Below are 23,494 nucleotides of genomic sequence, written 5' to 3'. Positions count from 1 at the left end.
GCTGCCCCTCACCTGTCACACCTGTCTGATTTCACCTTTCGTTAACCTGACGTTTTACTCTTTGTTCTTTACCTTGGCGGCGTCGAAATCGAGAACAGATACGAAGAGACGCAGAAACACGGAGATAATGCCAGATTGCAAAGAATTTAGGGTTACAATCATGCTGGATGGAAGAAAATATAAAAAAAAGCTAATTGGTGTGAGTACCGTGCATCGACATTACGACATATAAAACACAGTAAAAGTATAGGAACAGTTTTAAATGTATAGTGATTTGGAGGGAATAGAACTTATTATAAACCGGGAAATAGCCACCTCTGTAACCCTTCTGACACACACACACACACACACACACACACACACACACACACACACACACACAAAGCTCACCTGCCATCCAGAACGCCTACCTGCGTCAGAAGGGGCCATTGTACCTGCAAGCGCCAATCAAGGTGTACAATCTCGGGTCACGGGCGCAAGTGACGTCATGATGGCAAGAGATACACGTTCACTCACACCTCCGCCGGGGTTCGAACCACACACGGCGGCCCCTCCACACACACACACCGACGCGCCGAGGAGTACACGTCACTCCATTCACCGGGGTAAAAATATGATCACTTCTCGTTTATGCGTATCAAACACAAATGGTTCCCCTAAACACAAACACGTCGGCATAAACCTCGCGCAAGAATAGAGAGCAAGACCATGCATCCCTCCTCCTACTTCTGTTCTTTTTCTTCTTCCTCCTCCTCTTCCTCCTCCTCCTCCTTCTACTATACCTCCTACCCACCTGTCGGGCACCCTCCTCCCCTCCTCCTTCTTTCTTTCTCCTCATCTTCCTCCTCTTAGTCCTCCTACCCCCAGCATGACCTCTTCCTCCTCCTCCTCCTCCTCTTCCTCCTCCTACCAGACACCCATCCCTTCCCCTCCCACATCCCAAGGAGAGTAATGTGATATACAGGAGAGTCAGGTGGGCGGCCATTTACCTGGGAGATTCACAACGCGTCAGGTGCATTAATTGGAGGCGGAGGGCGGCCAGTAGCTCACGGGCGGTCACCACTCATCACGGGGGCGGCGGCCATAACGCTGCCACGCCGAAGCATTCACGGGTTGTGGACAGCCGCCATCACTTACGAGGCGCCTTTCAGACCCCACGAGATTTACCGCCGCCGGCCCTTGTTCTAGCTCTAAATGACGGCGCCACTTAACGCCCCCAGGAATGAATTAACGAAAGAACGCCGCCGCGGCCCCACGACTCACACGACGCTGAATCTATCCGCGCACAGACCGAGGAAAGGGACCTGACCGGAGCCAAAGGAACGGAGCCAAGGCAGCTGGAGGAGACGAGGACGGAGTGGGACTGAGTATGAATAGTTAATGATAACGACAGAGACAAACTAAATGTACGTAAGGTTGACAAAGACTTGGACACCACCGACCAGAGACGACGGAAATTGAGTGAAAAGTGATTAAAAACTGGTGGGAAGTGATTGAATATACAGGAAACTACGTAGGACAAGACATGGCGAAGATCAACTTGAAGCGACTGAAGACTAACTGGAAATGACTTAGAAGTGATAGAAAACGAGTGAAAACTCAACAAAGCGCAACTACATGAGAGAAACCAAAACATCGCCGATTGATTAACTAAGAGCGATTAAAACCAAACAAAGCCGACTAGAACCAAACATATATAACAATAAACCATACTCACAGAAAATCGATTGACACTGACTTTGTAACATCTAATAAGACTTAAGACCCCTCAGAGAAATTTTTAACCACTGCAATATCCACGGAGACTACATGAACCCCCCCTCCACACACACACAACCCCTCCACACACACACACACATACACACATACAAAACCTGTCCCCCCCCTCCCCCCCTCCCTCCCACACACAGAAGCAGAACGGAAGGAAACACGGGAGCCACAGACAACCCCGGAAAAAGTCCACTAATCCGATTCCGCCGCCGCAAACGTATGATTCCTGTGGCGTAATTTTCATGATCAAGAAGTAACCCGCTATCAGCAGAGGCTCGTGGAGGGAGTGAAGTGGTATTAAGTGCGGGGATGAGTGGGAGAGGGTGGGAGACCGTCTGTTTTTCTCACTCTCCCCCTTCCTCCTCCTCCTCCTCCTCCTCCTCCTCCTTCTTACCCTTTTCTCGAGTCCCTTCCTGTGTAAACTCATGCTCTCCTCTTATTAGTCCTCCTTCTGTTCCTTTTCCTGCATCAAGACTATTCTCATCATCTCTTCCTCCTCTTCTCCCTTCCTCTCTATTCCGTTTCATCTCCTCTGTAAACTCAATCTCTCCTCTTCTTCGTCCTCCTTCTGTTCCTTTTCCTGCATCAACACTATTATCATCATCTCCTTCTCCTACTTTTCTTCTTCCTTTCTCCTTACTCCGTTTCACGTCCTCTTTACAAACCTTTAAGTTCCTTCCTTGGTAGACTCATGTTCTCCTTTTATTCCTCCTCCTTCTGGTCCTTATCCTGCACCCTGCCTCCTCCTCCTCATCCTGCTCCTCCTCCTCCTCAAGACGGCCGGCCCTCCTCCTCCTCCTCCTCCTCCTCCTCCTCCTTCTCCTCCTCCTTGTCCTCCTTCACCGGCTTCATTTTTATCAAGTTTACGAGCGGCAGTAAAAGGTGGTGATGAGTGTGTTATTAGACGGGGCATCATTACGGTGGATCATCAAGCGGCGCGTCATTAGACAGACATTAAAAAAAGTCCCTTGAGTCATTATGGTTGTGGATGTGTGTAGGGGGGGGAGGGGCGTGGGGAGAGGGAGGAGGGAGGGTAGGGGGGTTGAAGGGGTTGTTGGGGATATGGGGTTCTTGTGTGTGTGTGTGTGTGTGTGTGTGTGTGTGTGTGTGTGTGAGTACTATTAAACAGGGTATGGCATTAAAGACACACACACACACACACACACACACACACACACACACACACGAATCGCAATAAACACACACAAAAAAACACCAGAAAACACTACAGAAAAAAAAACAAAAAAAGAGAGCTGCATTGACGTGTCTCTCTCTCTCTCTCAAGACGTCAAGGATAAACAGACAGAAAACAGGGCATAAAAAAACGAGAGAGAGAGAGAGAGAGAGAGAGAGAGAGAGAGAGAGAGAGAGAGAGAGAGAGAGAGAGAGAGAGAGAGAGAGAGAGAGAGAGAGAGAGAGAGAGAGAGAGAGAGAGAGAGAGAGAGAGAGAGAGAGAGAGAGAGAGAGAATTATGCAAGACATCAATTATACAACGGAATACAAAACTTAACACAACAATTACAAGATAAAAACAACAATTACACTATACTTACAAAATAAATTATTACACCGATTAATAATTCAACATATAAACGGCGAAGGAAGGAAGGAAGGAAGGAAGGAAGGAAGGAAGGAAGGAGCGGATGACAAGAAGAAGAAGAAAGAAAGAAAACGGATAAAAGGAAGGAAGAAACGAAAAAGAAAAAAAGGAAAAATGAAATACGAAAAACAAAACAATAACAAAAAGGAAAGGAACAAAGGAAAAGCAAATCCGAAAATGACACACACACACACACACACACACACACACACACACACACACACACACACACACACACACACACACACACACACACACACAAATATATACATAACCCTTGCAACATTACCAACACAACACAAAATCTACCTGTGAATTAACCAAAGAGCTGCAGGTGAGGTAGATAGGTAGCGGTGCCAAGGGGTCAATAATGCTTTAGTGATCACCTGGAAAACACCTGCCTCACGCACTCACTCATACTCACGAACGAAGAAAAGGAAAGTAAGGAAAAAAGAAGGGAAAGAAGGGACTGAAAGGGAAGAGGGGGGATGAAGGGAGTGTTTTGTTTTGTGTTTTGGTATTGTAGTTAACACTCACGAATTCACTCACACTCACGAACTCACAGACACACTCACGAGCTCGCCTCGATAGCCACGAACGGATCACGCCTCATTGGTTAAGACGATCGAGTTGTGGAAAGGAAAAGGTGAAAGGGTAAAGGGATGAAGGGAATGACGAATTGGATACAGGCAGAGTTTAAAAGGGTGATAACAATTGGTAGGGAGTGAGGACGAGGAGGAGGAGGAGGAGGGATTAGGAAGTAGGGGAAAGATGAGAGTAAAGAGAGTAAGAAAGGAGGGGAAAAGGGAGGGAAAGGAGGAGGAGGAAGACGGGGAGGGGTAAAAAAAAAAGAGAAAGGGATTTAATGAATGAAGGGATGGAGGCAGAAAGACGAGGAGAGAAAGAGAAGGCGAAGAGAGGAAGTGAAAGAGAAAGATGAGTAGAAAACAAAAGAGAGAAGAAAATAGAAGGACGAAAAGGAGGAGGAGGAAACGTGTGAAATGAATGGGAGGAGGAAGTGACACTGGAGATAGAGAAAGGCAAAAGGAAGGAAAAAACGAATGCAGGGAATGGAAGAAGAGGGTCACACAGAAGATGAAGGTAAGTAGAAGAGAAGGTGAAAGAGGGCAGAAGGGGATGATGGAGACCAGACACAAGGAAATGACGGACAATAAATAAATATAAGAAACGGGCGTAGGAAATGGAAGGGAGTGACATTGAGGAAGATGAAGGCAAGTAAAGGAAAAAGGGAAGTAGAGAAGGGTAGAAGGGAGTGAAGGAGGCCAGACACAAGAAATAACGAAAAATAAATAAATAAAAGAATCGGGCGTAGGGAATGGAAGGAGGTGACAAGGAGGAAGATGAAGGCAAGTAGAGGAAGAAGAAGGGAAGATAGAAGAGGGCAGAGTGCAGGGAATGAAAGAAGAAGGTGACAAGGAGGAAGAAGAAGGGAAGATAGAAGAGGGCAGAGTGCAGGGAATGGAAGAAGAAGGTGACAACGAGGAAGATGAAGGCAAGTAGAGGAAGAAGAAGGGAAGATAGAAGAGGGCAGAAGAGGGTGAGGGAGACCAGATACAAGGAAATAACGAAAAATAAATACATGCATCGTGATCACCGATATGCGAACGGGCGCCTTCAGAAGCTAAGTGCGCGGCGCCTTTAACAAAAAAAGCGAAAAATCATAATCCACCCTTCACTCTGCACCACCGCCGAGCCCCAAGCCACATGCCGCGTCTCCAGGGTAAAGAGGCCCCTATGTACGGTGTGTTTAGAGGCCGTGTTACCTTGGCCACGTGTTAGACCGTAAGCCATAATTAAGCGAGTTGCCGGTTAGGGGAATAAGCTTCTTCAGGTTAGAATTCATTGCCAGGTGCTGATGTGGGCCTACTGGAACCGGGAGTGTCTGTTTACATTCTCTCTCTCTCTCTCTCTCTCTCTCTCTCTCTCTCTCTCTCTCTCTCATCCACACACACACACACACACACACAACCCCTCCCTCCCCTCCCCACACACAACCCCCACCCCCCTCCCCCCATCACACCCACACCCACACCTCTCCAGATAAAATAAAGTCCTCCAATAAGGCTTCTTCAAATAATAAGGAATGAAAACAATACTAACTAGTGCTTTCGTTTTTCTTTCATGAACGAAGAGAGAGAGAGAGAGAGAGAGAGAGAGAGAGAGAGAGAGAGAGAGAGAGAGAGAGAGAGAGAGAGAGAGAGATAGAGAGAGAGAGAGAGAGAGAGAGAGAGAGAGAGAGAGAGAGAGAGAGAGAGAGAGAGAGAGAGAGAGAGAGAGAGAGAGAGAGAGAGAGAGAGAGAGAGAGAGAGAGAGAGAGAGAGAGAACGACAAAGTAAAGAAAGAAAAAGAAAGCATAGGAAAGAAAATGAAAGAAAGAAATGAAAGAAACAAAATGAACGAAACAAAAAAAGATAGACAGACATCGAGACAAAACTGTTTATCATCACACGAGTCTCTGCGGTAACCACGACTTCAAGAAACACCTGATTGCCTGCCTGCTTACCTGCCTGTCTGTCCTGCACCTGCCCGCCGGAACACCTGTCGGGCCTCACTCCTCTTCTTAGTGTGAGGGGAGCAAGTCTTTATCTTCCACCTTTCCTGTTTCCACGTCAACACAGGTGGCACTACATGGTTAGGGATTGTAGTGTTTTTTTGTTTTTTTTGTTTTTGGTACACCTGTTTAAATGTGCCTCTCTCTCTCTCTCATTATTCCCTATTCATCACTATTCCTCACCACCCACATTCACCATTCACCACCGCCTCTCACCATTACCAAGAACAACACACCATCACCACCACCATCACCACCACCATCACCACCAGCATCACCACCAACACTAATCACCACCAAAACTCACTACCGTAACTCACCACTCACCCCACTCACCACCACCACCATCACCACCACTAATCCAGGTAATGGTACGACACCTCTGCCTAACGCCTTGATTACGCCATTACCAGGCTCGGCGATTTCCGGCTGCGAGGTGCATCCGGCTGTGACCCCCCCCTACCACCCCCACCTCGCTGCCTGCCGTCCGTCTTGCCTAAGCCTCGCCGTGTTGCTCCTCTATTTTAAGACAGACTCGCGCATCGGCCGCCGCAACCCGACTCTCCCCGACGGCGATAAGGCAGCGATAGCACGATGTTCCTTCCCCTGAGCACCACCACCCCTCTTCCTCTTTAAAACTCAAGAGGACGAGGAGTATTTACGGACACAGCCTCCTCCTCTTTCTCCTCTTTCTCTTCTTTTCCCTCTTCTATACTGCCTCCCTCTCTTCTATAATCTTTTCCCATCCTATACCTTTTAATGCATCCTCCTCCTCCTCTATCTTCTCCCGCTCTTTCTTCCTCTCCTCCCCTCATATTCCTTCTGACATACCCTCCTCCTCCTCCTCCTCCTTTCCTTCTTTCTTCCCCTTTTATACCCTCTAATGCAGAATCCTCCTACCTCTCCTCCTCTTCCATCCTTTCTTATTTTCTTCTCCTCCTATGCACCCTGACACAGCCTCCTTCTCCCCCTCCTGCTCCTCCTTCCCTCGTCACCCTACACCCTTCCTTCCCCTTCCCTCACCCTGCCCGCCCGCCTACGTATCTGGACCATGTGTTTAGTGACAGTCCAAATCGCTTGCCTTATCGAATGGGACTGAACAACCGGAAGGAGGCTAAATATACCGGAGTGGTTGCCTAAGCGGACGTCTGCCACCCCATCAGTAACTCTCTCCCGGTTAATTATGTTCGATTAACCAGCCCTTGCTCTCGCTGCCGCCACATCATGCAATTTAACCACCAGCTGCGCGGCCTGGCTGACTGACTGACGGCGTTTCCTTAATCAGTCTTAGCGTGGACTTTCTTTATTTTTTGTTGCCTATTACTTTGCTGCCACTTAATCTTCACTTCCTGCATTGTAAAGACGAGAAATGCCACTGGCCAGCTCTGTTCATAATGCAGTAGTTCTAAATTATCAGTGGAAGTAGATTTTTTTTAGTGTGTGTGTGTGTGTGTGTGTGTGTGTGTGTGTGGTTGCTTATCTAAATCCTCGGAAGTTGGATTGGTTTGATAACTCCAATACAAGCTTATCTATGGATCGTAATGCCAGCTGGGGGCTAATGACGCATTGTAATTTCGTCACGCCACCGACTCTTATTACCTGAGCACTGAGTATTTCCGGCGTATTGTAGTGTAATCGAAATGGCTGCAATACAGGATCAACCCGATAACATGCGATAGGAAATGGGTGAGTCTGTGGTGTCATTATCTGTACAATAATCTAATATAATGCAAGTTGTCGTATACTAACTGACCCCATTCACCTTCCACTGACCTCACTTAACTTTCACTAACCCCACTCACCTGTCACTGACCCCACTCACCACTAACCCCACTCACCTGCCACTAACCCCACTCACCTGCCACTAACCCCACTCACCTTCAATTAACCTCCCTCTCACCTGCCCCATCAAAGGTGACCAAAACACACACACACACACACACACACACACACACACACACACACACACATATTTCGAGCAACTTACACTCCATTTCACACATACACACCCACTCACTCACTCACCCACACCCACACCCACACACGCGGACTCATCCATCCCAATATGACGTTCACTTAAGCACCTCATCCCCCTCCTAAGCCTCCCCACGTGACCCCCTCCACCACCACCACCATCACCACCACCATCACCCACCCACACATTAATACCTCTCTCTCTCTCTTGAACAATGAACTACAATGACACCACGATACATTACCAAGGCAGCATCCATACACACCTCCCCTTCACATCACCCCAATTTAAATAACCACGCCAAGAAAATATGAAGAAGAGAAATAGTCAGCCCCGTTCTGAAGGATCTGGCAACGCTGGAGAAAATGGGTGATATGTGGTTGCGTCTGCTGCTGGATGACGTCACACTAATGAGAGCTTCTGATAGGCTAATGGGTGGGAGGCGGTGCTTATCTGGAGGAGATGATAATTCGCCCGTTTAGCTAATGGAGGTCTGGCTGCTTGTATAATTAAAACCACACCAGAGCCTGAGCGAGCGAGGGTTGAGTTTATTTGCATACACGCTTTCTTTTTTTCATCTCCTCTCGGGGCAAGGCAACGTGTATTTCTGTTTGCCGTTGTTGTTTTAAATGCCCAAACTCCGTCATCTCGTGTGTTTTATTTCCTAAGCGTGAGATAATTCAGGGTAGGTTATATATTTTTCCTCGCATAGCTTATTAAACTGTAACTTCAATCCCCAAACTCCGTCATCTCGTGTGTTTTATTTACGAGGAGTGAGATAAATCAGGCAAGGTTTTATTTTTCTTCTTCTCTCACTTCCTAAACTGTGACTTCCAATGCCCAAACTTCATCTCGTGTGTTTTATTTACGAGGAGTGAGACAGTTCAGGCAAGGTTTTATTTTCTTCTTATCTCACTAACTAAACTGTGACTTCAGTGCCCAAACTTCATCGTGTGTTTTATTTACGAGGAGTGAGACAATTCAGGCAAGGTTTTATTTTCTTATTATCTCACTTCCTAAACTGTGACTTCCAATGCCCAAACTTCATCCCGTGTGTTTTATTTCCAAGGAGTGAGATCATTCAGGAGTTTTTCTTTTCTTTTCTCACACTTACTAGACTGTGACTTTTAGGAGCGAGGCGTTGGAATGACAGGATGAGGATAGCATGAAAAAAGTGATAAAAGGTACGGTTGAAAGGATCGTGGTGAGGATAAGTACAAGGAAAACGACCAGAATGATGAACTGTGAGACGTGGACTGTAAAAAGGAAAGAATAGAGTCAGAAGAAGGATAAACACTAGACTCATAAGGAAAAACGGGGGAAGATAATCACGAGAAGAAGAAAAACGAAGAGGTGGTTACGAAGAGGAAGAAGACGATGAAGGAAGACTGCGAAGGAGTACGAACTAACGACAGACGAGATGATTACAACGAAACAGACAAACTAAAGATGGGCAATAAACGTGTTAATAGAGACATAACAGCAGGTGGAGACGAGTAAAACCTGAACCTGGCCGAGAAAACACCTGAGGAAAGAGTGAGAGAGAAAAATAAATGAACAATGAGGAGGTTCTGTTCAATGTAGGGAGAACTCTCAGACAAATTGGTGTATACGCAAAGACATAACAGCAGAAGGAGACGAGGAAAAAGTGAACCTGACCCAGAAAACACCTGAGGAAAGAGTGAGAGAGAAAAATAAATGAACAATGAGAAGGTTCTGTTCATCGTAGGCAGAACTCTCAGACAAATTGGAGTATACATAAGTCCTGACAGGCACCCGTAATGAAGGCAATGCAGACTTCACCTCCACGAATCTCTTCCTGTATAAACAACAAAAACACACATATTCCAGTGACGAGAATAACTGTATTTCCACGACGCTGTGAAACAATTCGATTCCTCCTTTTCTTCGTAATTTTTTTTTTCCTTCCTCCGCGGGGGCAGGCAGGCAGGAAGGAGGAAAGGAAGGTAAACATGGAATTACAGGTGACAACATTTGTTTTACGTCCGAAAATCACGAAGGATGGCCATTCAAACCTCGACCTTAATTGCATAGCTCCTGGTCGTATTGAGTGATTTGCTAACATTCACTCGCCACAAGAGCTTCTTCTAGGACGTCTAAATTTCGACTAGTATAAAGAATTCGATAATAAAGCCATGCAAAAAAAAGGTAGTTTACTCTGACTCCTCAAGCTTTGAATTTGTACACGATGAACCAACTTATGATAACAACTTCCTAGCAATTATTTCTTGTACTCAGACGTTCATCGCCGCTAAATCTTCCCGCGTAGGTAAGAAAACATATAATTAGCGGCAGGTTTACATGTTTAGTAGACAAATAAAGTGTGCATTCAGGGGCGGAGACACGGCTGAGGAGAGGGTGAGAGAAAGGGTCAGGGAACAGGAGGTGAGAGGTGAGGGGAAAATGGGGGAAAGGATGGAAGGGAAGGGAGCGAGAGGAAGGGATGGGGGAGAACAGGGGGAGGGGGCTAAGGGAAGGGAAGGAGGGGGGGTGAAACGGGGGGGTGAAGGTAAGGGAAGGAAAGGAGGGGAGAGAAAGAGGGATGTGGGTAAACTAAGGAAAGGAGGGACGAATGAAGGCAAGTAAGGCAAAGAGACGAATCACCTCCCTCATTGAATCTAAGAACTAAAAGAAAAACAAAAGGAAGCAGGTCTTTGATACGTGATAGAAAAATACTTTACGACATAATCCACGATATTGTTAGTCTCAAACGTAATTTACTCACTCAGTTAAGACGCCGGTGAATAAAAATGCAACAGAGGATGATTTCGCAAAATACGTGTGTGTGTGTGTGTGTGTGTGTGTGCGTGTGTGTGTGTGTGTGTGGTGGGGGAGGGGGGGGGAGGGGGGGGAGTGTGCACGCGCAGGTGAATGAGGCGCGGAAGATAACAGCGAGGAGAATAACATAAGGAAGTCTAGTGGTGGAGGACGCAGAGGAAGGAACACACAAGGCACTCAGCTACGACGTGAGGAAACACACATAATGACACATGAGTAAGGAATCCATTCATCAGCAGCACCATGAACACACACACACACACAAACACACACACACACACAAAAAAAAAAAAAAGTAAATAAAAAATAAAAATAAATCATTCCTTAAAACATCATAAAAAAATATAAAAAGTTCACCACAATCTTTAACAACCACTTTTTAACTATTCAGAATTAGTGATAGAAGCGGGAACGTGGCCGCGAGGTGGTGATAGTGGTGGTGGTGGTGGAGGTGGTGGTAGTGGTGGTGGAGGTGATAGTGGTGGTGGTGGTGGAGGTGGTAGTGGTGGTGGTGGTGGTGGAGGTGGTAGTAGTGGTGGTGGTGGTGGCGGTGGCCTCATAAATTATTGCTGGGGGCTAATTTACCGACTTTAATTACAAGTGGTGGAGTGACGACGCAAATGGTGGGTGAAGGGAGGCGCCGACCTACGTACGTCTGAGGGAGAAGAAGAACCCCGGGCGTGGACAGCGTCACCACCACCAGTCATCACCACCACCACCACCATCATCACCACTTACCCCTATCACTGACACCATTACTACTACTACTACTACTACTACTACTACTACACATTCATACCATTATCACTGCCATCACCACTAACACCACATTGGCCACCACCGCTCACCACCACTCAACAACCATCACCATCACTACTACCGTTATCTCAGTATCACCACCACCACCACCACCTTGACGCAGCCAACACAACCATCACCTTCACCCTCTACACCATCTCCACAATCACCATCATTACCCTTGCCAGTATCCACAACATTTCCCCCGCCACCTCCATCCCTATGTTTTACCTCCCATTATTTCTATCCCCCGTTTTCTTTCATCTGGAGCAGTTTACCATGCCTTTATATCTTCCCTCTGAGCACCGGTATTAAGAGAGATTGAAAGGACCGTCGAATAATTAACGCCTGGAGAACTGGGTCAAGCTCCGGCCTTTTAAGAATCAGACGTGTTGAAGGGAAGGAAAAATAAAAACAAGTCAGCATCCGCTTGGAGAACTAGGTCAGATTTCGTCTTTCATAACGTTATAGACTTGCTACGTAACAATATGTATTCACCCACCCACACATACACACACGTACCTCATTATTTCGCTTGCTTATTACTTCCTCCAGGTGAAGATGAAGGAATGTTTATATTTTCTCTCTCTGTATATACACCTTAAGAGAGAGAAGGATAGAGGGTCAGGTGGCCGGGGTTTTCCAGGTGAGATGAACTATATGAGCGTACCTGCCTTACCGCTCTGATGAGTTTCAAATCTCACCTGTGGATCGGAGCGTCGCCTGAGCGGTCACACAGTGTCACAACCGTACCTATTAACTCCCTTGCTCACTACCTTCCCGCGTACATAGCACACAAGTAATAGCAGTGTTAATAAAGAAGCAGAAGTACAACTGACCGTGGAAACATTTGAGTAGTAAGCAGGGTGAAGGAAAACATCGCAGAAAAGACGGGAAAGTGTTGGACTGGATTAAGGAGCTCACGGAAAAGATAGGAAAGTGCTGGGGCGATAAGGATAAGGGAGTTCACGGAAAAGATAGGAAAGTGCTTTAGTGGACAAGGGAGTTCACGGAAAAGATTAGGTGTGGAAATTGGTTAAGTCGTGGCTTGGTAATGGGAACAAAACGGCCAAATCATCGGTGAAAATCTGACTTGGGCCGGGAATAAAATAAGCATGGTAAACTGCTCTAGATGAAAGAAAACGGGGGAGAGAAATAATGGAGTTACAATATGATGATGGACGTGGTGGTGGAGTGGTGGAGTGGTGTTGATACTGGCAAGGGTAATGATGGTGATTGTGGAGATGGTGCAGAGGGTGAAGCTGATGGTTGTAATGGCTGCGTCCAGGTGGTGATGGTGACGAATTAGCTCCTAAAAGACTCCGACTCTGACAGAAGACTTGCTTACATTCCTTAGTAGCAAAAATACATCATGACAAACAAAACACGTAAATAGCCAAGAAGAAAACATTGCAGTAGCGGAAAAGAATGCAAGATAATGACTCGAGAAACCTGTATATTTACTTGCAGGTGAGTTCCGGAAAAGCGAATGCTAATGTTACCTTTGTAGACGATGAATAAAAAATAAGCTGAGAACAAAGGTGCGCAGCGGAAATGCAAACCTTCAGTAATTATCTCCCTCATCCGAGACATACCGCCGCCGGATGACACTACTCGTACTGAACAGGAATGATACGCCGGGAAATGGACGCACACACGCACACACATAAACAAAACAAAAATAGACCAAAAATGAAAACTACAATAGTAAGAAAAAATAATTAGTAAAAATTGATACACGAGACAAAAAAAAAAGGAAAATGTGGAGCTACAAGTTTGTGATAAAAGATTGAAATATGATCGTCCTTCCTCTTTTTTTTTTTTTTTTGGTATGAGAGAGAGAGAGAGAGAGAGAGAGAGAGAGAGAGAGAGAGAGAGAGAGAGAGAGAGAGAGAGAGAGAGAGAGAGAGAGAGAGAGAGAGAGAGAGAGAGAAGACTACCACTACTTCACTAACAACCTTCTAAACCACTAGACACGTGACTCATTGATAAACTACAACTAACGCAATTAACCCGCGGCTATTATGAATTTGAAAGTACACACAAATTGCACATATCTTCAAACAAATCACTGATGCTGATAACTAGGCATTACCTCGCAAAGACGAAGACAAAAAAAAAATATATCAATGCTACCAAACAGACAAGGCGAAATCACTGCACTCACTTAACGAAATAGAATAATAAGAGGCACGTAACTCATATCTACAAACCAATCACAGACACACAAACCAGGAATTAAAACGCGCGAGGAAAAGACGCGAGCTAACAATGCATATGCCGAAGACGAAAACATTGACATTAGCGCAACAAAAAGAACACCGAAGTCACGAATTGCAAGGGAAACAAATCTAAACAACCCCAGCCTAAAAAAAAACCCACATATGAACCGGGTATTAAAGAACAGAGAGGATACACACACGTAAGACTTGAAGGAGGAACCATGGCAATCTAAATATTCGAGACACATGAACGGGGTGTTAGAGAACAGAAAGGAGACATACACATGACCTTGATGAACCACCCCAGTCTAAAATTAACCCCGAAAACACATGAACCGGGTACCGAAGAACAGAGAAAAAGACACACACACGCAAGACCTGAAGTAACCAACCGCCGCCGCTGTCAACATACAAACACGAGAGGGGGTTAAGGAACTTCTGCACCATGAGTCTGTCGAGGAAGGAAGCGGAGGCAAGACTTGTGAATAAAAATACGAGGCGTCGATTTATGGCGCGGAGGATTAATACGCCCAGCAGGAAGCCGCTCGGTATGAAGGAACTGCGAGATGAAATTACCGAGATCATTGCGGGGATAATGAAGCGTAATGGCTGAATTGTGGGGGGAGAAAAATGAGGTACAAATGTGAGTAATCGACGGCTGCCTCCATTAGCGAGCGATAAACAAGAGCGCATCGGGTATTAGCGCGGATGAGGATAAAATAATGCAAAGGAAGCGAAGGAAAAGAGAGGAAGGAGAGCAAAGAGAAGAACAACAGCAATAATGGCAGCTGGAAGGAAGGTATAAAAAACGGGATGTAATGTATCGCACGACAAAAGGAAAACGGCAAATATGAGACTTGAGGAGAATGAACAGATGACCGGACAAGGACGAGGAGGAGGACGAGGACGAGGGCAAGGAAAACGACAACGAGGACAAGAAAAAAGAAAATAGAGAAAAATAAAAGGAAAAATTAGGAGACTGTAGATAAATGAGGATGAAACAAAAGAAGATAAGCGAAAAATAATGATGAAGAATTAAAGAAGCATGAAAAAAAAGGATAAGGACGAAGAAGTAAAGAAAAAAAATATTGATTGGACAAAAAAAAAGATCACACACACCTCACACTCCCGCCCAAACACAAACACACACACACACACACACACACACACACACACACACACACACACACACACACACACACACACAAACATGGCACTAATCTCGGAAACTCAAGACGGAAAATGAGACGCCTTGTAAAACTTCGGACGATCGTTAACCCGTAAAAAAATCCACCTGTCCGACGCCAACGCACGGACACGGACAGGCACACCTACGTACGGACGACACCTCCTTAACCTGTCGCCCTCACCTGTCCCCGTTAGCCCCCACCCCAACACCTGGTCTGATTAAAGCCTCATTATTAAAACATCGTATTAGAATTTATCGACCAAAGAGTGAAGTGACAAGGACAGGGGTGAAAGAAGAGGAAAAACAGGGTAAGTTACTGATGGGAGGAGGTGAGGGGGGGTGGGGTGGAAGCAGAGTATAGAAGTAAGGGAAGAGGTGACAGATATATGAGTGAGGGGAGTTGAAGGAGAGGGAATAAGGGAGGGAGAGAGAGTTGAAGAGGACAAAAGGTGAGGGAGAAAAGTGATGAGAAGGGAAATGAGGGAAGAAGGACTGGACAGAACAGGAGAAAGGGAATGAGGAGATAAAGGAGGGAGTAAGAGAACGAGGTAAAAAAAAAAGAAATAAAGGAGGAAGGACAAAACATAAAAGGAGTAATGAAATGAGGGGAATAAAGGAGAAAGTAAAGGGAAGACGAAGTGACGAAAAAGGGAAATAAAGGAGATAAAACAAAAACAGGAAAGAAGTAAGAGAATGAGGGAATAAGAGATGAAGTAAGGTGACGAGGAAGAGGAGGATAAGGATGGACGAACAGGGCAGGTGTAAGGGAGTGAGTTAATGAGGGTCGTTCACCTGAGCGGAAGAGGCTGATCAGCTAACGAGCGTAACCATGATTAACGAGGAAGATGACTGCCATTGACTACCGTGGAGAGGACAAGGCGTTGGAGGCATTTACTTTAACTTTTTTTTTTTCTAATACGCGACCTCAAAGCGAATCCAATTTTTAAGTTATGGCTCATCTAAATTAACCATTGCTCCTCCTCCTCCTCCTCCTCTCTTTGTTTTCTTCTTCTTCTTCTACTTTTTCTACTCCGTCTTCTACTTCTCCTTCTCCTTCTCTTCCCCCTTTTTCTCTTTCTTCTCCTCCTCCTCCTCTACCTCCTCATTTTTCTTCTTCTCTTTTTTTTCTTTTCCTTTTTCTCATTCTTCTTTTACTCCGGTTTCTCCTTCTCCTTCTCGACCTTGTCCTCGTCGTCCTCCTTCTCTACCTCCTCCTCTACCTCTCCTTTTTCTTCTTCTTCTACTTCATTTTCCTCTTTTTTTTTCTTCTACTCCGTCTTCTTCTTCTCCTCCTCCTCCTCCTCCACCACCTCCTCGTCCTATTCCTCTTCCTCTCCCTCTTCTTCTTCTTCTCCTTCTCCTTCTTCTTATTCTTCTTATTCTTCTTCGTCTTCCTCCTCCTCTTCCTCCTCCCCTCGTATATATTCCATGCCTCCCAATTGATTACATATAATTCACAAGCAATTAATTTCTATTCAATTTCCTTCAAGCTATAAATTTCGCTTCGAGGTCTATTTTTCTTTTTCTTTTTGGTCGTCGTTGTTCTTTATTTATTTATTAGTAACAAAATGTGCCTCTAATTTAATTGACTCTAAATCTTCATGTTATAACTGGTCTGAGTTTTTTTGTTTTTTTTCATCTGGCTGACAATTTGATTTTTTTTTTTTTGGGTGTGTGTGCTTTGTGATCCTTCTTATTAACTATCCTCCTCGTTATCGTTCTCTCTCTTTCTCTCTCTTTTATCTTTCTTTCTCTCTTTCCCTCTTTTTTTTCTTTCTTTTTTCTTCCTTTTTTCTCATTTGTTCCTTTCTCTTTTCTCTCTTCCTTTTCTTTTTTTCTTCCTTTATCTGCTTACTCTTTTCCTTCCCTTTTTCTCTTTTTCTTCCTTTTCTTCATTTTTCCCTTTCCTCTCCTTTCTTCATTTTCTTTGTTCTCTCCTCTTTCTCTCCTCTCGTTTTTTTCTCTGTTTTCTTCTCTCTCTCAACATATACTTCTTAAAAATAATTTCAGCAATCAAAATTTTGCGTTACTTTAACATTATCCTTCTTTTTAATATTTCCTCCATTATCATAATCCTAATACTTCAACATACTTCCAACAGCCCAGCAACATCCTGAATCTTTATATATTGAGCTGATGTTACCTAAACCAATCTACGTCGTTCATAAACTCACTATTATCGTAAGTGTATTTTTTTTTGTATAATTAGATACTGAGCTGTTATTATCAAGCCGATGACGAGGACGAGGAGGAGGACGAGGAAGGATTCGTCTTACAAACAAGTTATCATTAATGTGAACACAGCATTCTCTCACCCTCTTCCTCTTTACTCTTCTTTCCCTCATCTCCGTCTTCATCACTATCTATCTCTTATCTCTATTCTTCTATACATTCTTTATCTGTCTCTCTCATACCCGATCCCTCTCACCGTTTCCATCTTTTGCCCTCCTTTCCCTCATCTCCCTCATTACCTCCTATCTCTATCCGTCTTTTCTATCTCTCTTTCTCACCCTCTCAACACATCCCTTTCCCCCTCCCCCTATTTACTCTCCTTCCCTCATCTCCCTCTTCACCTCTTTCCATCTCTATCCGTCTTTTCTATTTCTCTGTCTCCCCCTCTCAACACATCCCTTTCACCCTCTCCCTATTTACTCTCCTTCCCTCATCTCCCACTTTACCTCTTTCCATCTCTCTTATCCTATCCATCTTTACCTTTCCTCATCATCCTCTGCACTTCCTTCCATCTATCACTTTTCTTCTAATCCTTCTCCCTCTGTCTCTCTCTCCCCCCACCCCCACCCCACTCGCCACGGTCTTCTCCCCACGACACCCACCTTGCCTATGTCACCTGGTTGTAGGGGCGATAGTTAGACACATACATAACCTCCCCAGTACACCTGACCCATTCACCTTATTCCCGCCTTTGTGACATTTGGGTACAAGGGCGAGATTCAGGTATAGGTCCTGTCCCAAATCTGCACATCTCGCCTCACCGCACTCTCGCCTCTATTCCACCTGGCTGTAGGGGTAATAAATAGATGCATGTGACTTCCCCGAGCCGTCACGCCCCTCCGCCTCTCCTCTCTGGGCGGGAACACACGCACACTCACCCATGCAAAGGAGAAAATATTAAAAAATCGGCCAAAATAGACATGAACGGAGAAAAAAATCACGTCCCTTCCCCGTCAATAAATCCGCAATTAAATCCCTCCGTCTGGAAATCAGGAATGCCTTAGACCGACCCGGGCAATCACTGTCTGCGCGGGAAATTGTAGCTCGGCATCGCACACGAACAATTATACAGCCGTACGTCAGGCGGAGGGCGGAGGTGGGCTGCGGGCGGCCGTAAACCAGGACTGAGACGCGGGCTTGAGTGATATCTGGGCTTTTCTTTAAAATCTTTGATGATACTTCACTCTTGGGTCTGGGCGTGGGCGGGTCCGAGTCCTCTCTGTCTGTCTGTGTGTCTGTCTGTCTCTGTCTATGTGCCTGCCTGCCTGCCTCTCTCTCTGTCTGTATGTATGTCTGTCTGTCTGTCTCTGTCTATGTGCCTGCCTGCCTATCTCTCTCTCTCTCTGTCTCTGCCTCTCTCCCTCTCTCTCTCTCTCGTTAACCCCAAAAAACATATGGATAATAAATGCAAAATCGAACAAAGCGAAGGGTGACTTTTTTCCTCTCCGTCTCTTTGCATGTGTGTGATTTTTGTGCCATTGAGGAAACGAATAAAAAAAAAATGATGAAATATTGAGAACGCATCGGAAGAGAGTGAGATAGAGAGGGAGAAAGACTTGCACGCTGGGTACTTCGATCGGGGGGTGGGAGGGGGGGGGGTCCTGCATGCATATTTATCCATCGTCCGAGTCTGTTAGTTGGTTAGTTGTTAGTGGATTGGTTGGTTCTCCATCGATCTCACGCGGGAAGTAATTAGCCCGCTTGAAGTACCGCCCCACTTTCTTATATTGCTTCGCTCCTCAAACCGAATTTCCTATTACCTCTTAGATTCCTGCTCCAATTTACGCGAGTGAGTGACCCCCAACCTGCTTTCTTATTTACTACCTGATGTGGGGTTTTTTTCCTCCCCCTCTCTCCCCTCCTCCCTCCCTCCCTCCTCCCCTTAAGCGATAAAAAGCGAGATTGATGTTAATTGTCACGGGATGAGTTTAAGAGCGAGTTCCGTGCTCAGTGAATATAGAAACTTACGAGGTCTTTCTACCTTTTTTTAATCCTTTCTTTATTATGACCTTTCTTCCTTTCTTTATTCCCTATTCTGCCTTTCTTTTCTTCTTGTCTTCTTCCCTGTTATTGGTCATTTCTCTAATCGTATTTTTTCTTCATCCTTTGCATTCATTCTCCCTCCTTTTCTTGATTCCTTTCTTCTCTCTTTTTTACTTATTTCTTATCTCCCTTTTTTGTCCCTCTTAATCACCTCTTTTAATCCTTTACATTCTCCCTCCCTTTCTTCATTCCTTTCTTCCGTTCTTCTTTCCCTTCCCTTCTCATCTCCCTTTCTGTCCTTCTACTCAACCTTCTCTATCCCTTCCATTTTCCTTTTTTTCTCTTTTCATTCTTCACTTACTGCCTTCTTCCTTCCCTGTTTCCTCCTCTTCTATCTTCCTCGTTCGCTAATAGATACACATACATACAGTTTTCCTTCTTTTCTCTCTTCCTTTCTTGAATTAATATCTTCCTCTATACAATCCAGCCCCTTTATTTTCTCTTCCATCTCTTCATTCGTTCCTATTTCCCTTTATCCTTTCATTCTTCTTCCCTCCCTCCATCATGACCACACACACATACACACGCACAAACACACACACACACTCATCCTTCACGCAATTCTGTCAAGCAATATTGAGTCGCATTCTTTACCTGAAATTAAACTTCTCTTACCTGTAATTAAGGCCTGACCAACGCCCTGCCAAACTGCGTTCCCGGCCCAGGTCTGTCCCTCCCCTCGCGTGACAGGGGTGGGCTTGAGGGGCCATGCGTTAAACATCAAAGAAAATATTGGGAAGCGTGGAATGAAAAAAGGAAGGATTGGTTTGTCCACACAGCGACCCGCCCCTCCACCGCCACCCACATGCATAAACACACACACACACACACACACACACACACACACACACACACACACACACACACATACACACACACACACACACACTTAATGAAGAGAACTAATTACATATATCTCCTCCCTCTGCCCCATTCCTTTGTACATGAGAGGTTGTTGTTGTTGTTGATGGCGGTAGTGGTGGTGGTGGTGAATGTTAAGGATATTTTTTTTATAATTTCTTACTCAACAAATAAAAAAATAAATCCAAAACTTCCATACCTGTCAGTACCTATTTACCTGTGCTGTACGAGTCTAGTGTTCTATTCCGACTCCCGTTCACCTATCATGCATGTCAGGCACTCATTCATTAATACGCAACTGTCTGTACCTAACCACGCAAGGAGCTTTTTTTTTCTTATCTGCTACACCAGTCGTAACTACGTCTTTATCAGTTTAATTACAAAATCGCGCACGCCACTGCAGGCTTCGACAGGTGAGAGAGAGAGTTGCTACCTGGCACACTCGTCTATCTACCTCTCACGCATAAAATTTGTCTTCGTCAGGTAAGATCATAGGGTACGTTCCTGCGCTGTGAAATGAACTGTCTTATTTTTCTTATACGAGGACCATTCTAAGACATATTGGCTGTTGTATTAGTTGAGGAAAATGAGAAATACAGATAGATAGATAGATAAATAGATTGACAGATGAAAGAATGATAATAGAATGAGAAAAAAAAAGGAAAATAGAAGGAACAGTAAATGAGACAGCCAGAGAGATCATAAAGGTATTTCCTCACGTCTATAGCTGGAAGGATTTTCACGACCTCCAATCTTCCATAAGTCACGGCATGGATTTCACGGGCGGCTGATTCTTGGCATTACCTGTCGCGAAAGTAAACACAGGTAACGTGACAAAAGGCCAGGTGAGGGGGCAGGTGTGTAGGGGAGGAGAGAGGGATGGGGTAAAGTGTAGCAAGACGAAGAGAGGAAAGAAAAAGAGTGGAGAGGAAAAGAGAGGAGAAAGAGAAAAAAAGAGATTGAAGCGAACACAGAAACATGCATAAAGCTTTCTAAAAACTGATATGAAAAAAAAAAATTGACAGCTCCCACTCGGTTTACTATTTCAATCGAACAAATGAACGAAAATTTTGAAACATACTCAAACAAAAAAAAATATATTAAAGGACGACACTTATAACCTCAATGCAACTCAGAAATAAGACAAACCAAATACCATACCGTTAATAATTGGAGACTTAGGGACAATATTTCATCGGGAGGCGAAAAGAAAAGAGGAAACGAAGATTATGCTCAAGGAAAAGGAAAAAAAAAACATTTGTATGGAGGAGAAAATTGAAGAAACTTTGCAAAATTGAGAGAGAGAGAGAGAGAGAGAGAGAGAGAGAGAGAGAGAGAGAGAGAGAGAGAGAGAGAATAAGGAAGAGGGGTGATGAGGTAAGGCCCCGCCAGAGACGCCCACCATCGCTCACTGTTACGGGGCCAAATTATAGATGGAAGAACTAATGGCTCTGTGTCACCTGGGCAGAGAGAGAGAGAGAGAGAGAGAGAGAGAGTGAGAGAGAGAGAGGGGAGGGGGTAGAGAATATATCATACACGGGGTAAACACTTGATGATAACCCAAACACAAATATAGAGAAGAAGGCAGAGGAGAAAAAAAAAGTATTTGAAGAGTAAAAGCAACAGGGAAAGAAGAGAAAGGAGAAAGATAGAGATAAATAGATAGATAGATAGAAAGAGAGCAAATCTAAACAAAATACAAAAGAAAAGAAAGAGAAAAACAAGTCACAGTCTCCTCCAGAACTTGACAAACTCGATAAATAGACGAAGCAAAAAAAAATAGTGGAAAACGAAACCAAACAAACAAAAAAAAAAAAACTAACGACGCAAAAAAGGAGGAATTGATGTGTGTGTGTGTGTGTGTGTGTGTGTGTGTGTGTGTGTGTGTGTGTGACTGGAGATAATTATACGTACACGCGTGGTTCTCTCTGTACACTTATTAATGAGATTGCATGACGGAGCAATAATGTGTGTTTGAAAGTACTGGCGCATTACAACACACACACACACACACACACACACACACACACACACACACACACACATTTACACTTCCCATTTCCTTCGTTAGTTATTTTCTTCGTATTATTCTCGTTGTGCTTCGTTTATTAGTCAAAATTGTCAAGTTCATGATATCTCAATTTGCTTTTTCTTTTCTTTATTCCCTTCTATTCCATTTTTCGTTCCTTCCATTTTTTTTCTCCTTTTTTATTCTTTTATTTTACTCCAACATCGCAAAGCACACAAGCCCCCCCTTCATTTCTGTCACACTTGGTGGTACAGAAAACGGGCGCACTCTAACCTTACAAATACATATCAACAAGACTAACCTTCTAATCATGGTTCAAAGTCCGTCCTTGGTGCATTTCCCGGAATCAATGGGAAGCTTTAAGCAATAACGTAAATAGCGGTGGTCTGTGAATTCGTACAGCTGTAACACGCTTCACTATACTGCTATTATCGTATTCCTGCTAATATCACTTTTTTTACTACTTCTCCTTTATCCATTATTGCTGGCTAAGTGTATATCTATTTCCATTACTACTTCTGTCAATGCTACTGGTACTACTACAACTACTATTATTACAATCGATGAATTTACTTGTGTTTCTGAATTGTATTGCTGCTAATTTCACTAACTCTTCTTCTTACTCCTGCAACTTTATCCATTTTAGCTGGTTTCAATGTATTCCTATTTAAATTACTTCGTCTCTCGATATTGTTACTCTCGCTACTTCTACAACAACTTCTACAATTACTGATTCTTCTGCTACTTCTCTTATTTAACTTTCATGTATTCTGCCTCGTAGCACTTAACGCCACCACCACCGCCACTGCCATTACAATAAGAACAACTACAACAACGACGGTAACTCCACGCCGACATAACCTTTAAAACTCTACCGACACTTCTCCGGTTTCCCCGCCCTGCCTGTGCACTGCTATAATCAGAGTCTTCTTATTAGGTTTCTCTTTATCTAATTAATGTTATCGCTACCTCTCGGACCACAATACAATAAGGTGCGTTAATACTTCTACTACTACCACTACTGACGCTACTACTACTACTACTACTACTACTACAGGCTTCACCACCACTCTTAATCACATTCTTAGCCCAACACCATAAAAAGTGATATATGCTGCCCAGGTACCTCGCCGCCTTAATTAGACCTGGAAATAATACAGTGTGTCGCCCTCACGGTACACGAGCGACAATACGACCCGAAAATCACACTACTACTAATCACAGGTTCGGAATGTCAGGCAGAAAGGATTCAGACCTATACCAACACGATCCAATCACACACGCCATTAATACTATGTCATTATTCCTGCTTTTCTTTCGCTGGCTACATTTCATCCTTTCTTTCGTTCGTCCGTTCGTTGTATTGGTGCATACGCTCTTGCTTTGGGAGTTCTCATTACGCAA

General features: G+C 44.5%; 1 protein-coding gene across 1 annotated transcript in view; it reads right to left on the bottom strand.

Annotated features, from left to right (window-relative positions):
- The window catches only part of LOC126984166 (uncharacterized), an 84,197-nt gene extending 78,242 nt beyond the window's left edge, over positions 1-5,955 (bottom strand). Inside the window, exon 1 of the mRNA XM_050837578.1 lies at positions 5,895-5,955. The gene's annotated coding sequence lies outside the window, so the exon portion shown is untranslated. The remainder of the gene's footprint in view (positions 1-5,894) is intronic.
- Positions 5,956-23,494: the final 17,539 nt, after the last annotated feature.

The sequence above is a fragment of the Eriocheir sinensis genome, chromosome 56, assembly GCF_024679095.1.
Source record: "Eriocheir sinensis breed Jianghai 21 chromosome 56, ASM2467909v1, whole genome shotgun sequence".
In the NCBI taxonomy this organism is placed as follows: domain Eukaryota; kingdom Metazoa; phylum Arthropoda; class Malacostraca; order Decapoda; family Varunidae; genus Eriocheir; species Eriocheir sinensis.
Note: the sequence above shows the minus strand (reverse complement) of the source record. Positions and strands in the feature narration are given on the sequence as shown.